Source organism: Passer montanus, unplaced genomic scaffold, assembly GCF_014805655.1.
Source record: "Passer montanus isolate IOZ18808 unplaced genomic scaffold, ASM1480565v1 scaffold61, whole genome shotgun sequence".
NCBI lineage: Eukaryota > Metazoa > Chordata > Aves > Passeriformes > Passeridae > Passer > Passer montanus.
Genome location: NW_024371149.1, coordinates 311,160 through 323,155, shown reverse-complemented (window position 1 = coordinate 323,155; position 11,996 = coordinate 311,160). Strand labels below are relative to the sequence as shown.

Here is an 11,996-nt window from a genome sequence, read left to right as displayed (position 1 = left end):
AATAAAGGTCTAATAGTTGATGTTTAGTGGGAAACTCTCCCAGTGTATTTCAGTCTCCTCTGATAAGAAAACTGCTGACTTGGCATTTTGGGGAGCTTTTCCCTGTGCTTTGTGTTCCTGCTGTAGCTGCCTGGGGTTAGCCAAGCTCCAGACTGCACCATGGCCAAACCAGGAGCTGCCTGTGCTGCTGGGCTGCCTGCTAAGGGCAACACCACACTGCTGGCTGCTGGGTTCTGCCCATGAGCTGCTGGGTCAGGCAAGCTTGGGCCATTGTTCCCTGGACCCTGCTCTTGGTGGCATCTCCACCAAGACTGGAGAGGGGAGCTGTGGCAGCCTTTACTGCACCTGGGCACAGCTCACACCCTCGCCATTAGGTCATCCAGGACTGCATGCAATGATGGCTGGTTTTTATGTTTACAGCCCCTCTGGAGGGTTTGTTCAGAGCAGGTAATGCAGCTCCACACTGTTATATATTGTCATTTTGTCCCATGGTAAACACTGGGATAAGTGTCAGGCTTCCAGGCCCCTGGGTGAGCAGGGACTGACCAGCTCTTCCTGCAGAGACCCTGCTGCTGGCTTCATCTCCAGGCTGATGCAGGGGTGTTTTGAGGAGAGACAGGACTCTTTAGTGATTAATTAAAGGGGAGACAGAGGATTCTCTAGTAATAAATGAATGGATAGAAATTTCTACTGGTGAATGAGTGGCTTCAACTAAAAGCAGCCACTGACAGATATGACTGAATTGTTGCATGAGTTTTGTAAAGCAAAGTGAAGGGTTTGAAATGATTGAAATGGCACCTATAAGCCTTGATTTGCAATACCAGTGTTTTCTCTTGACCTCATTTTGTAACACCCTTTTGTACCAAACACCAAAGAGCATTCAGGGACCCAAAGTTTTCCTGAAGGGTTTGTAATTTGGCAAAGGTGCCTCTAAATGACCGGGCCGAAGTATTTTGCTTTTGAGCAAAATGTGCTGTGTTATTGGGGTTCCCTACCAGCCTGGGCTAGGTTTTTTGTTTGTTTTTTTTTTCTTTCTCCGTAGTCTGCTCCAGCAGAGGAGCAGCCCAGGATAGTTCAGTGGGGAAATAAAGTAATCCTTGTCAGATAAAAAAGAGCTGTAAAAGAACTCTGATTCTAGGGGGTGAGGGCCCAGTAAAAGAGATGACGATCCAACTCAGAGTCTGCTTCAGTAACTAAAAAGAAATAATAAGAAATCTAGTATTTAAAATGGAATTAATTTTCACTTTGGATTGTGGTCAAGATTGGAATCAAGTCTAATTCCCTCAAGCTATGTTTTCCCTCAAACACCATTAGTCTTTAGAAGCTTTCCCAGGGGAAGGCAGTTCATTTGTCTCAGAGCACATCGTGTTGCTGGACTTCGTCTCAGTGGAGAGGGAAGGCTGGGCTGTAACTGCAGTCTCTCCTAATGAGCTCATGCTTGTCACGCATCCAGGACTAGATGGGCTTGCCTGCCCCTCACACCCACCCAAAATATAGCTGTGTCCCAGGGAAATGACCTCCACCCTGGGCCCCTCAGGGCCTGGGCGATGCTGAGGTACGCGCAGGCTGCGGCGTCCCTGCCCCGGCACTGCCGGGCCCACAGGGCTTGTGCAGTCAGAGGCATTTCACAAGGATTACGACATCTTAACCAATTCCCAGTCAGTTCTTTTCATCAATACCAACATAAAACCACTGCTGATAAAACACATGGACAGAATGATGATAAACAGGTAATGATGGTGGCAGGAAAATCTGGGACAATAGTGAGAATGACTTGATGTTTTTTACACAGCCAGCTGCAAAGTTGTACTTCTGCAAGCAAGGAGGCAGCATATTTAGAGTGAGCATAGCATCCTAAAATCTGCTCATCCAAAGGAGTTAAGGGCTGCTGTGGAGTCAAAACCCAGCACAAGCTTCCATTATGGTGCTGTGGCCAAAGGCCCACTGGAATTCCTGGGAATAAGAAGCAGAAAGAGGGGAAGTTTAAACAGGAGAGAAAAACTCTTGTCTCTCCTGCTCTTTGTGGTTCAGGGACTGCTTTCAAAAGTTGTTGAGAAATTAGGCAAGTGACAGAAAAGAGCAACAGAAATTATTTGGAGTAAAAGAAAATTGCTTAAAGAGACTGTTTAGCTTAAAAGAAAATAAAATGAGAGGCAGGGAAAGAAATATCTGAGTGACATCATATAGGTGGAATGTGGGAAAAAATTACCAGGTACTTAATTTACTGTATGAAAGCACACACCTGGAATCTGAGGTGTGCAAATTAATATAGGAAATGAGGATAGGTGCCTTTCTTTGAAGATGTGCTGGAAGAGTTATTATGTTATATAATATTAGAGTCACTGGCTGAAATATGCAGCATATGAGCTGTCACAATAGATGCTTTAACACTCCATTGTGGCCTCTGACAGCATTTAAACCCCCCTTTCCTGATGTGAGTCTTGGCTTCCCAGCACTCCTTATCATTTCTTTCTACTCTTGTTCTCAGTCTGTTCTTGGAGGAGTTTCTCCCTCTCTCTTTCTGTCTCTCTCTTTCTCTGCACTTGTGTTTTTATTATACCACTGCAGACAAAAACTGGCAGTTTGAAAGGTCCTGAAGGGAGTTAGTCTCCCAGCTTCATCTGAATTCAAAGGGAAATGGGTGCCAAACAGACCTTGTGAAAGCCTTTACCCAGAGCCCTGAAATTTGGTATAGCTTTGAAAACCTCGTAAAAAGCAAGCTTGCTGATAGTGGGCTGTCTTGAGTTTTATTCCTTCATCTTAAGCATTTTTTTTCTGGTGGGGGTTCTATAAATATACACACTGATGACTAGAAATAAGAAAGTACATGTCTGGCTGTCACACACCAATTTTCTGCAAGGAAAATCACTACAGTTTTTTAACTGGCTCTTTATCTCAAAGCAGCAAGTATCCAGACAGTTGTCTCCAACTGTTGTTATTAAATTCAGCAGGAAATCCATCCTGTCCAAAAGAATTATTAGTTTCCATTGCTCCTGGAAATGTCCAGAGATGTTAATTTGTGTGTGTTTGTGTTGCCCAAGTAGCCGACCAGTGAGCAGGGTCCTGGTTTGATCTTGTCCTTGAGCTCAGGGGGTTGGGTGGCAGCTGTAAAACTGAAGTCAACATCTAAGCCAAGGGGTTATTTATGAAGGCAAAACACCCCAAAACACCCCAACTCCTCCAGCTAAAAATATGTTTCACATCAGAGGGTGGTATTTGAAATTAGTAGTTTAACATGTCAAAGAGGTGTCCAGATGCCATTAGCAGCATTTTTTGCCCTTAAGAAGTTGGTATTTGTCAGCTATTTCTGCCCAGAGTTGTGTGCGATACCACAGTTTCCCTTTTTACATACAAGAGGAAATAACTGTGGTGGCAATCTGGTCTTTGTCAAAGCTGTAGGTACTCAACCACAGAGCACTCCTTATTCATACCATAAGGTCCATCAGGAGTGGAAATCGCCTACCAGAGGAAGAGCTAAGCAAAAGCAGAATGGGAGAGGATTTTGCCTTGGCCAGGTGCCCAGAGTGGGGTCCCCCTCTTGCCAGCGTCACCTCAGTGCCAGCAAAGAGGGACCTGGGGACCTGACCCCTGGCTGTGTGGGGTCCTGGGCTGCAGAGACCCAGCAGTCCCCTGCAAGGGTGCTGGGGAAGCGCTCGCTGCTGCCAGGGCTGCTGCTTCCTTGTTGCTGCCTCAGTGTGAAGGTGACCAGATACAAGGCAGCCATCAGAGGTAAATCCTGCTGCTCTGCCAATCTGCAGCATACAGGTTTCCCCCTCCTCCTTTCTACAGCACAGGAGAGCTTGGAGATACATCCTGAGTTCCCTACTGGACCCCTTTCCTTGGCAGACAGCTGATGGGATGGAGAAACCGGCATGCTCAGCCTTGGCTGCACCTCACGCTGCAGTGTTACCCCTCAGGTTCTGTCAGCCCTACCAAAATGATGGATGTTATCCTGGCATAAACCAGGCAGCCTGTCAATGTATTTGCAGTACTCAACCACCAGCCCCTGTTTGTTTTTCAGAAAAAAGAACCCTAAGCTCTAATGTGTGGAGAAAAGTCCAGATTTATCTTTAAAACTTTGGTTCAGCTTGAAAATAATTGTTTTTCTGGCAAACTAAATACATGAACGTTTTTAAGGGGCTCCTGCATGAGGCCTTCATTTAGCTCTCAGTAACACCACAGCCATCTGGCAAAAGTCTCCTGGAGAAATATGACAGACAGAGCAGAGACAGCCTTCAGAAATAACCATGCAGCACTGACATAGTTCAGATGTTTGATTTTACCAAAGATCCTTCTGGACATATATAAAATAGGCCTCAGTGAACACACCCCCCCTCAGGGGCTCACTGCCAGCACAGCAGCAAATAACAGCTGCAGTCGGTGGTGCAGGATGTCCCATGATACCAGGGGGGATGGAAAAGCTGGAAATGCAGCTGGCCAGGGAGCACTGCAGCCCCCCAGCACCAGCACAAGCTGCTGTCACAGTCCTGGGGACTGAGAGAGAGAGTGAGAATCATGGTGGGTACATGACAGTGAGATTTCCCTCAGTCAATAGGTGAATCCCTGGACTGGCTTTGGTAGAGTTTCTCAGGAATTGTCAACATTCGCTGTGTCCTTTCCATCTTGTCCTGAGTGCATGACAGCATCCACAAGGAGCAGTCACCTGGCTGGGCTCACCTGAAGTCAGTGAAATCTGTGCATCTTCCTTACCAGCACAGGACAGGTTTGCAGGAGAAAACTAGGGGCTGTATCAGCCCTTCATCTGGGTAAAACAGTTGATAGCCAACAAGCTGATGTGCTGAGGTTTCAGCTGCATTGAAGCTGGCCATCTCACTAAGTTTTAAGGAACAATTTCAAATATAAATGTAATTTTAGAAGGGAAGTGTGTTGTTATGCTGCAGTCAGCCCCCTGCTTACTTCTAATCCCTACATAAATATATGACAAACCTCAAAACCTGGATTTTATCTGTTGTGCTTTACTGTCACCCTTCCTTACAGCTGGGATGCCTGTGTCCAAGGAGCCAAGGAGCATTTCTCCAAAGGCTGCCAAAAAACCTGGTCTGGGATTCTGCAGAGGGTAAGGGCTTCTTCCCACACTGCCCAAAAGCCCCTGTGGGCACCAAGCTGCCTGCAGTTTATGCTTCTCTCTATATTATTCTGTCAGGTTAGTGGGGCTGGCACTGAACAAAAGCAAATGCTTATTCATTAAGCCTTCAGATCAAGATTTGACAGAAAATAGATATAGAAAAAAGGAGGTATAGAAATTAAAACACAAAGATTTGAATAGCAGCAGCAGCTTTCTTCTCCTATTTTCAGGGTCTATTTCTGAACTCCAGGAACATTCACACACATTTGGGATTCAGAACTTCTTCATGTTTGGACTTTTTCTTTTCCCTTCTCTCTGCCTCCAAGCAGGCATCTTGGCTACCAGGAATTTTGCACAGAACCAGCCAGTCAGTGTGGCCAGCACTTAGGTCATCTGTGGCTAGTTGGGAATCCCCAAGTTTCTAGTCAGCTTTTTTACCCTCTCTGAGTGTTTGTTCTTCATTCATAAAGTTTTCCTTGGCTTTATAGGTGCAATTTCTAGAATATTACTTGCAAACTCACGAACTTTGGTACATTTGGAAGTTCTCATGGAGAAATAAGAAAAAGGAGTGTGTTGACCAGCTGTCTCCGGGGCAGCATGCCCTTCCCGCCTTCTCTAGCTCTGGGAACTTCACACCATGTGCACTCTTCATCAGGGCCCCACAAATGAGGCAGGGCTTTGGCAATTAGTAACAAAACTAAAATACAGCCATTCAAAAAAACATTACTAGAACCACACATACAGACTAAAAGCACTTTTCAAGTGATGAGTTCAAGATGGATAAAAACCATTACATGTCACAGGGCTCCAAACAAGGAAGAATTTGAGGAGTCAACCCTTAACATTTCCTATCTTTCAAGTGCTGTGTTTTACTATCTAATTGCTTACTGCTGTCAGCTCTTGATTATCTGGTGTAGCGAAGGATTGGGATGACCAAGACAAAGTAAAAACAAAGATAATACAAAGCATATGGCAATTAAATGGCAGGAAAAAAACCCAAGAGTGTAGAAGTCTGAGTAGCACTGACCTGGGCAAGGGTTGATGTGGAGACCATGTGATGGAAAAAGGGTGCAGCTGATCCAAGCCCTTTTGTAACTCACTTTGGGTTCCCTGTGTTCCCAGAATGATTAATGCCCAGCTTTGTTAACCTGCCTGTGAGTGGTTGAGGACTGTTTTATTTGTTTTTCCTTCGTGGCCACATCACTCCAATAAAGTGTTTTACCCTGTGTGTGTTACTGGTGAACGTTTAAAGCAAGGTCAGCACAGGGGAATGGCGAGCAGCTCACACTGTCAGCCGCCCCCGCAGGTCCCTGCCAACCCTACTAGGAGGAGCTGGCCATCCTGGCCAGCGGTGATGCCCTCCCAGCCCTGGTCCTGGGTAGGCACTGCAGGCTGTCTCTCCACAGCAAACCTGCTGCAAATGGAGTTCAATACAGGTGTGTGCAGGGAAGCGATTCAGGAATCGTTCCCAGATGTTGTAAAATGTCTCCAGCTTCCAGCCAAGCTGCTGGGGGTTTTCAAAACAGCTTACCACTGGCTGGAAAATGTTTATAGGGGGAACCAAAAGGCCAGAACATTCATTCATGTTTGATTGCTCAGTGTAAGACTGAATCCCTTCCTTGGGCTATTTGGGCAGATAGGCTGCAAGGAAGATGTGCAAAGCTTTATCAGGCAGCTCATTCAGGAGAGCTTATGACTTTCACAGAACTACTTTCTGACCGGCTTTTTTCCAAAGTAACCCTCCTCTCTCTCTCCCTCTGGCACTGTGACCCTGGAACAAGCGTATCACAATTTTGGCATGTGTGGGACATGCTACCACAGTACAGCAATACTATATGGCAAGCACAACATATGTTTTGGAAGAGAGTTCAGTTTATTTTAGCTGCTCCAAATTTACTTGACCTGTTTAATCCAGCTTTCACACTACATCATTTCAATGACTGGGACTGCTTTTAGGTCATGCCCCACAGAACATATGCAGCCAGTTGGCCTTTCATCTGTATGCTTAATTGTCCAAAATTATTTCCATGTGATTAATATAAACCCCCAACATCCATGATAGGCCAGGCCACTCCATCATCCAAGTTGTGTTTGGCAGGTGCAGGGTCTATCCCACTGAGAAAGGAATAGTGTGAACACAGCATGCTGGGGAGTCCAGTCTGCTTCCTAGCTGGGCGTTATCCGATTGCTCTCTCTCTAGGCTGGGTGTGAGTTAATATTGAGTCAGGCACCTACAGGACACCAGTGCGGGGCAAAGCTCGTGGCACGGACAGCCCCATCCCGCTCTGGATGCTGAGCTATGGCATTGCTTGGCTCTTAGCTGCTCTGCAAATGGAAACAGCAGCTGGGTAGTTCTGGAGCTGCTGTAGTGTGGGAGCTGCTGCCATCCCCAGAGATACTCAGACACACCTCTTGTTTTGGGATCCCCTCTGAACACACAGCGGAGCGCTGCAGCTGCGAGGGCTGCTGTGGTCCTGAGGCTGAGGTGAAGGTGCAGGGCCAGGACTGCTGCAGGTGGTCTCTGGCACATGCTGTGCTGGGGGATGGGACAGCAGAGAGTGCCCTGCTCATGGATCATACCAGAAGCACCACAGGTGTTTTCAAGGAATGAACAGCCACAGTGGCTACACCCTCACCCTGCTCTCCCCAATGCACCTGTGCTGCAGCTGTAGATGTTTCCTGTCTTGCAGGGACTTTAGTGTAGTACCCTGAATGGGGCCCATGCCTCATAAAAAATTAGGTGATTGCTGTGGCATTGTTTCTTTACAAGGGAGCTGCTCTTTCCCCTCTTCTACCCTCTGTTTTTTCCTGTCAACAACAACAACCCTCACCCCTGCCTGGCAGCCACTCCCTCACCAGCCAACTGAATCATCCTGGAGACAGGAGGCTTTTTTGGGTGCTAAAACTTTACAAGGCAAAGACTTACAGAATACACCCATATGCCCTGCCTGGAAACTGGCTCCCACCTCTGCGGAAAAAGCCAGACAGTCTCAATTAGGCATTCGTGGAAAGTGGGGACAAGCTGGGGCTGGAGCCAGAAGCTGTAAAATTTTCCACGTTTGCCAGCACCGATCCTGCAGACCCGTCTGCTCATTCCATCTCGGCCTCCTTCTCGCTAGGCAACAAAATGTGCTGAAAGGAGAAATCAGGAAGATCGTTTTCATACCCAGCATTCTCTGGTTGGGATGGTTTTTGCTGTGCTGTAAAACCATTGCACTGTGTAACTTGTCTTCCCTAAGGCTGAGGGGGAGCAAAGTGCTCCCCCAGCAGTGTGTGCTCCACCCCAAGGAGCTGTGCAGTGGCTCCACCAAAACAAGCAAAGAGGCTCCAACCAGGCCATTCCTGGGACAGAAAAATCAGATTCATCATCATCAGATTCATCATAATGGGAAATCCTCCTGGAGCTCTTGCAGTGAGGTTTGACAGAAGGAGCTTTGGGAAGAAGAAAAGGCCAGGACTGTTTGGCTGTAACCCAGCTGCAATTGGCCATCCCTGGGACTAGCAGAGCAAGCACAAACTCACCTCACAGCCCTTAGAAAGCAGCGCTATCTGCCTCATTTTTTTGGGGAGACTTTTTTATTCTCTGCTATGCCAGTGACTGGTACTGTGTGAGAAAGACCAGAAATCATAATTTTGACTGGAATACAGAGACCTTGTTTTGCTTCCTGTATGGGCAGGGAGATGGCTGTGGTCACTTACCTGCATCCTTCTGCAGAATAAAGGAGTTTCTTAAGAGTGTGACTGGCAGTGGAGAGCACCAGGGTGTTTGGCTGTGCTGCACGTGGTGTGGGGCAAGGGCTGGAATGTGTGTGGCAACACAATTAAGGATGTTTGGAGGGGACAGCATGTTAATGTAATTCCAAATATGTTTTTGAAAGACCAGGGATGGTGCAAAGCATGTAATAATACAACTTCAAACTGAAAACGCGCAACAGCTGTAAGATACAGGCAGTGGGGAGGAGTTGGGAGAGGCAAGAGAAAGTGGGGAGGTACGAGGCATGGAGGGATTGAAATTTACAGTTCCAGTTATTTTGGGCACAATCACTTACAACCTGTATCTACAGGTGAAGGAGCGTCTGATGAAATTCCAATTTTATAATCTAAACATACATTTCTCACTTCAATCACTGAACAGGCTTTACCCAGCTGAGTGTTTTAGGAAATTAGTTTGGGGTATTTTTTGTTTGTTTGCTTGCTTGTTCTGGGTAACAGAACACAGCCTTGGAGTGAATTAGTAGCAGATTTCTTTTTCTTTTTCCTTTTCCTTTTTCTTTCTTTCTTAGGTGTACCTGAAAGGGATTGGTTTCATGCTGGAGACTAGACAGTATCTGCCCTAAGAAAAAAGTGCCTTTTTTTACTTTTAAGAAAACCAGAATATATGCCAGGGTGAAAGTGAGGCTTATATGCCCATCATTACCTGCTGTATTGTCTATCTTTACAAAAAGAACCCAGGTGACAAATTTCTCCTACTTATCATATTTAGAAAGCTGTTTGAAATCAGCCAGATTTACTGGTAAGGTGTTGAAGGGAAGATCATGTTTATGAAGTGCATTAAATTCTTATTAAAAAAAAAAATCTAAGATTTACTTCACACCTACAGTCCTCGAGAGAGCAAATCACACATACTTTAGGCTGAACTTCCCCTTTGCTGGGACTGTAAAGCCTTATTTGAGACCCTATTGCTTCTTCTCTTGCAAATTCTTGCAAAGACGTGCACAGGGTTCAGTGTAGGAAGGAAATCAGGGGAGAAAAAATATTGCTACAGTAGTGCAATATTCTGTTGGAGACTACAAATTATGCTAGTTTTCAATTAGTTTCCTGTCAATTAGCCCACCTAAATGTGAGCATAGGTGAGTTGCAAGGTCTTCTTTCAGAGCATGAATGCTGGAGAACTGAAGGGTATTTCCCTGGGCATGTCTGTTTGAGTCTTCCCCAGCAGCTGTCAGCTTGGGTGCCATGTGCTTCCTCATGTACAGAGCTGAGTATGTTTACATTCACATATTGCAGCTCCCAATGTCATACAAAAAATAATCCTTGGGTCAGGACAACAATCAGACTAACACCTACTCAGATATCCTCTTTCCTACAGCAGTTTAGTGAGGGAAAAGATACGAAGCACAGACAGTCAACCTTATGTTGGCGTCATCTCTTGTTGCTTCTGTGCTTTGGGACTTCCTGAGCAGGGTCACAGCTCCGTGGTTAATAACCCTGGCAGAGTTTAATTTTTTTTTTTAATGTGGTTTAGTAGTTGGTTTTGATCTCATTTATTCCTTTGACAGCTAGAATACCCCATGACTATGCATTTCAGTCTGCTGTGTGAAATTTTTGTTTTAATTATATTACCTCAGATGTTTGTGTCCAAAATTCCCTTTTTCTAGGAGAGTTGTAGAAGCAATTAATATTTCTTCCCTTATTTGTGTCATTTATTATATTGTGGGATGCTAACACATCTGCCCTTAATGATCTCTTTTCCAGAAAATGGAGGCCCAGTCCACAGTTGCCTTTCACAAGGAAATAATTTCTTTCATTTGATCATTCCTGAATTTTTTAAATTTATGCTTTGTCCTTTTAAAGTGATAAGGATTATATAATGATGTTTTCTCTTTATTTTCTTGTTCATACTTCCAAATTCTCTGTCTCTTTATTTAAACTATTATGACTTTGAGTTGAACAATCCAAAAAAACACAATGCACTTGTTCCTGACTATTACTAGCTAATTTAAAATCTGTTATTCAATATGCACCATTTGGGGCGTCTTTCACTGAGCATCAGGGACTCAGCTGCTACTTGTGTCTGGTTTTGCTTTTGCTACTCTGAATTACTGTTCACCTCCCAACTTAATAAACCTAGTTTCATTCCTTCAAATCGCAGAACATGTTGGTGAGAGTGGTTGTCTTTATTTAACTCAGACATTTTTGCTTCAGTTTAATTAAAGAAATGCAAAAACTTGTAGCCAACTATCTAAAGAAGTAACCACACCTCAGTAGCTGGGCAAGGCATTAGTTACTGTGTGTAATTGCTTTGTATTCACAAATTGTATAAGACATTCAGAAGCGTTAGCAGGGCATGCTGGAAAGCAATTTTAATTGATTGATTTCAACGTGTTCTATTCAAGATTCTGTCTAGTGAACTTTATTTGTGTATATCCTGTTTATTATGTATTTAATGTTTACTTAGTGACATTTCTGCAGCTGTGGAAGAGTTAACTGTGCGAACATTAAAATGAGGGTTGTCTCTCCTGGATGTGAACTGAACTGTCCTTTGCCTCCCAGCCGCCTGTGAAGATTCCTGTTGATGGCACTGATGTCTGTGCTCTTTTTTCCTGCAGCAGTGTTGGAGAGGGCTCTCGGGTTTGTGCTGCAGCCGGCACAGCCAGGCAGGAAGCGCTTGCACCTGTGGAGGAGCTGGTGCCCACCCCCATTCCCCTCCATCCCTTTCCCACCCCCCACACAGCTGGCCAGCACAGATGGAGCCCTCAGCAATCAGGGCTAGTAGCCAATATAAGTGAGGCAGAGAAAAAGGAGGCCCTTTTCAGGGGCTGTGGGTTTCAACTCTCTGAATTTTGACCTGAGGGTACTCAGCAGAGGTATTTTTTTTAACCTGTGCTAGTGGTATTTGTCTATTTATCATTGTTTCATTTGCAAGCAGGGAGTTTTGAGGTCTTGCTTCCTATTATTTCTGCAGTGTTTTCCTGTATTATTCCTTCAAGTTTTGCTGGGTGAAATCAAGTGGGTATGTCTGGCTCCTTGGAAATCCATTGAGTTGTACCGCCTTATGTTGCAAAACTCTAAGGAAACTTAATGGAAAGCTGGCTAGTGTTAAATTGCCTATACCTGATACTTTGATGTGTTCAGAAATTGTCTAAGAGAAAGCTTTCTTGTGGTGTTCTGGTATTCTCTTCTCTGGCCT

The 11,996-nt window shown here is 45.1% G+C and overlaps 1 long non-coding RNA gene across 1 annotated transcript in view; it reads left to right on the top strand.

Annotated features, from left to right (window-relative positions):
* Positions 1 to 11,625: 11,625 nt before the first annotated feature.
* The window catches only part of LOC120510907, a 96,396-nt gene continuing 96,025 nt past the window's right edge, over positions 11,626 to 11,996 (top strand). Inside the window, exon 1 of the long non-coding RNA XR_005629618.1 lies at positions 11,626 to 11,673. This is a non-coding gene — a long non-coding RNA (uncharacterized LOC120510907). The remainder of the gene's footprint in view (positions 11,674 to 11,996) is intronic.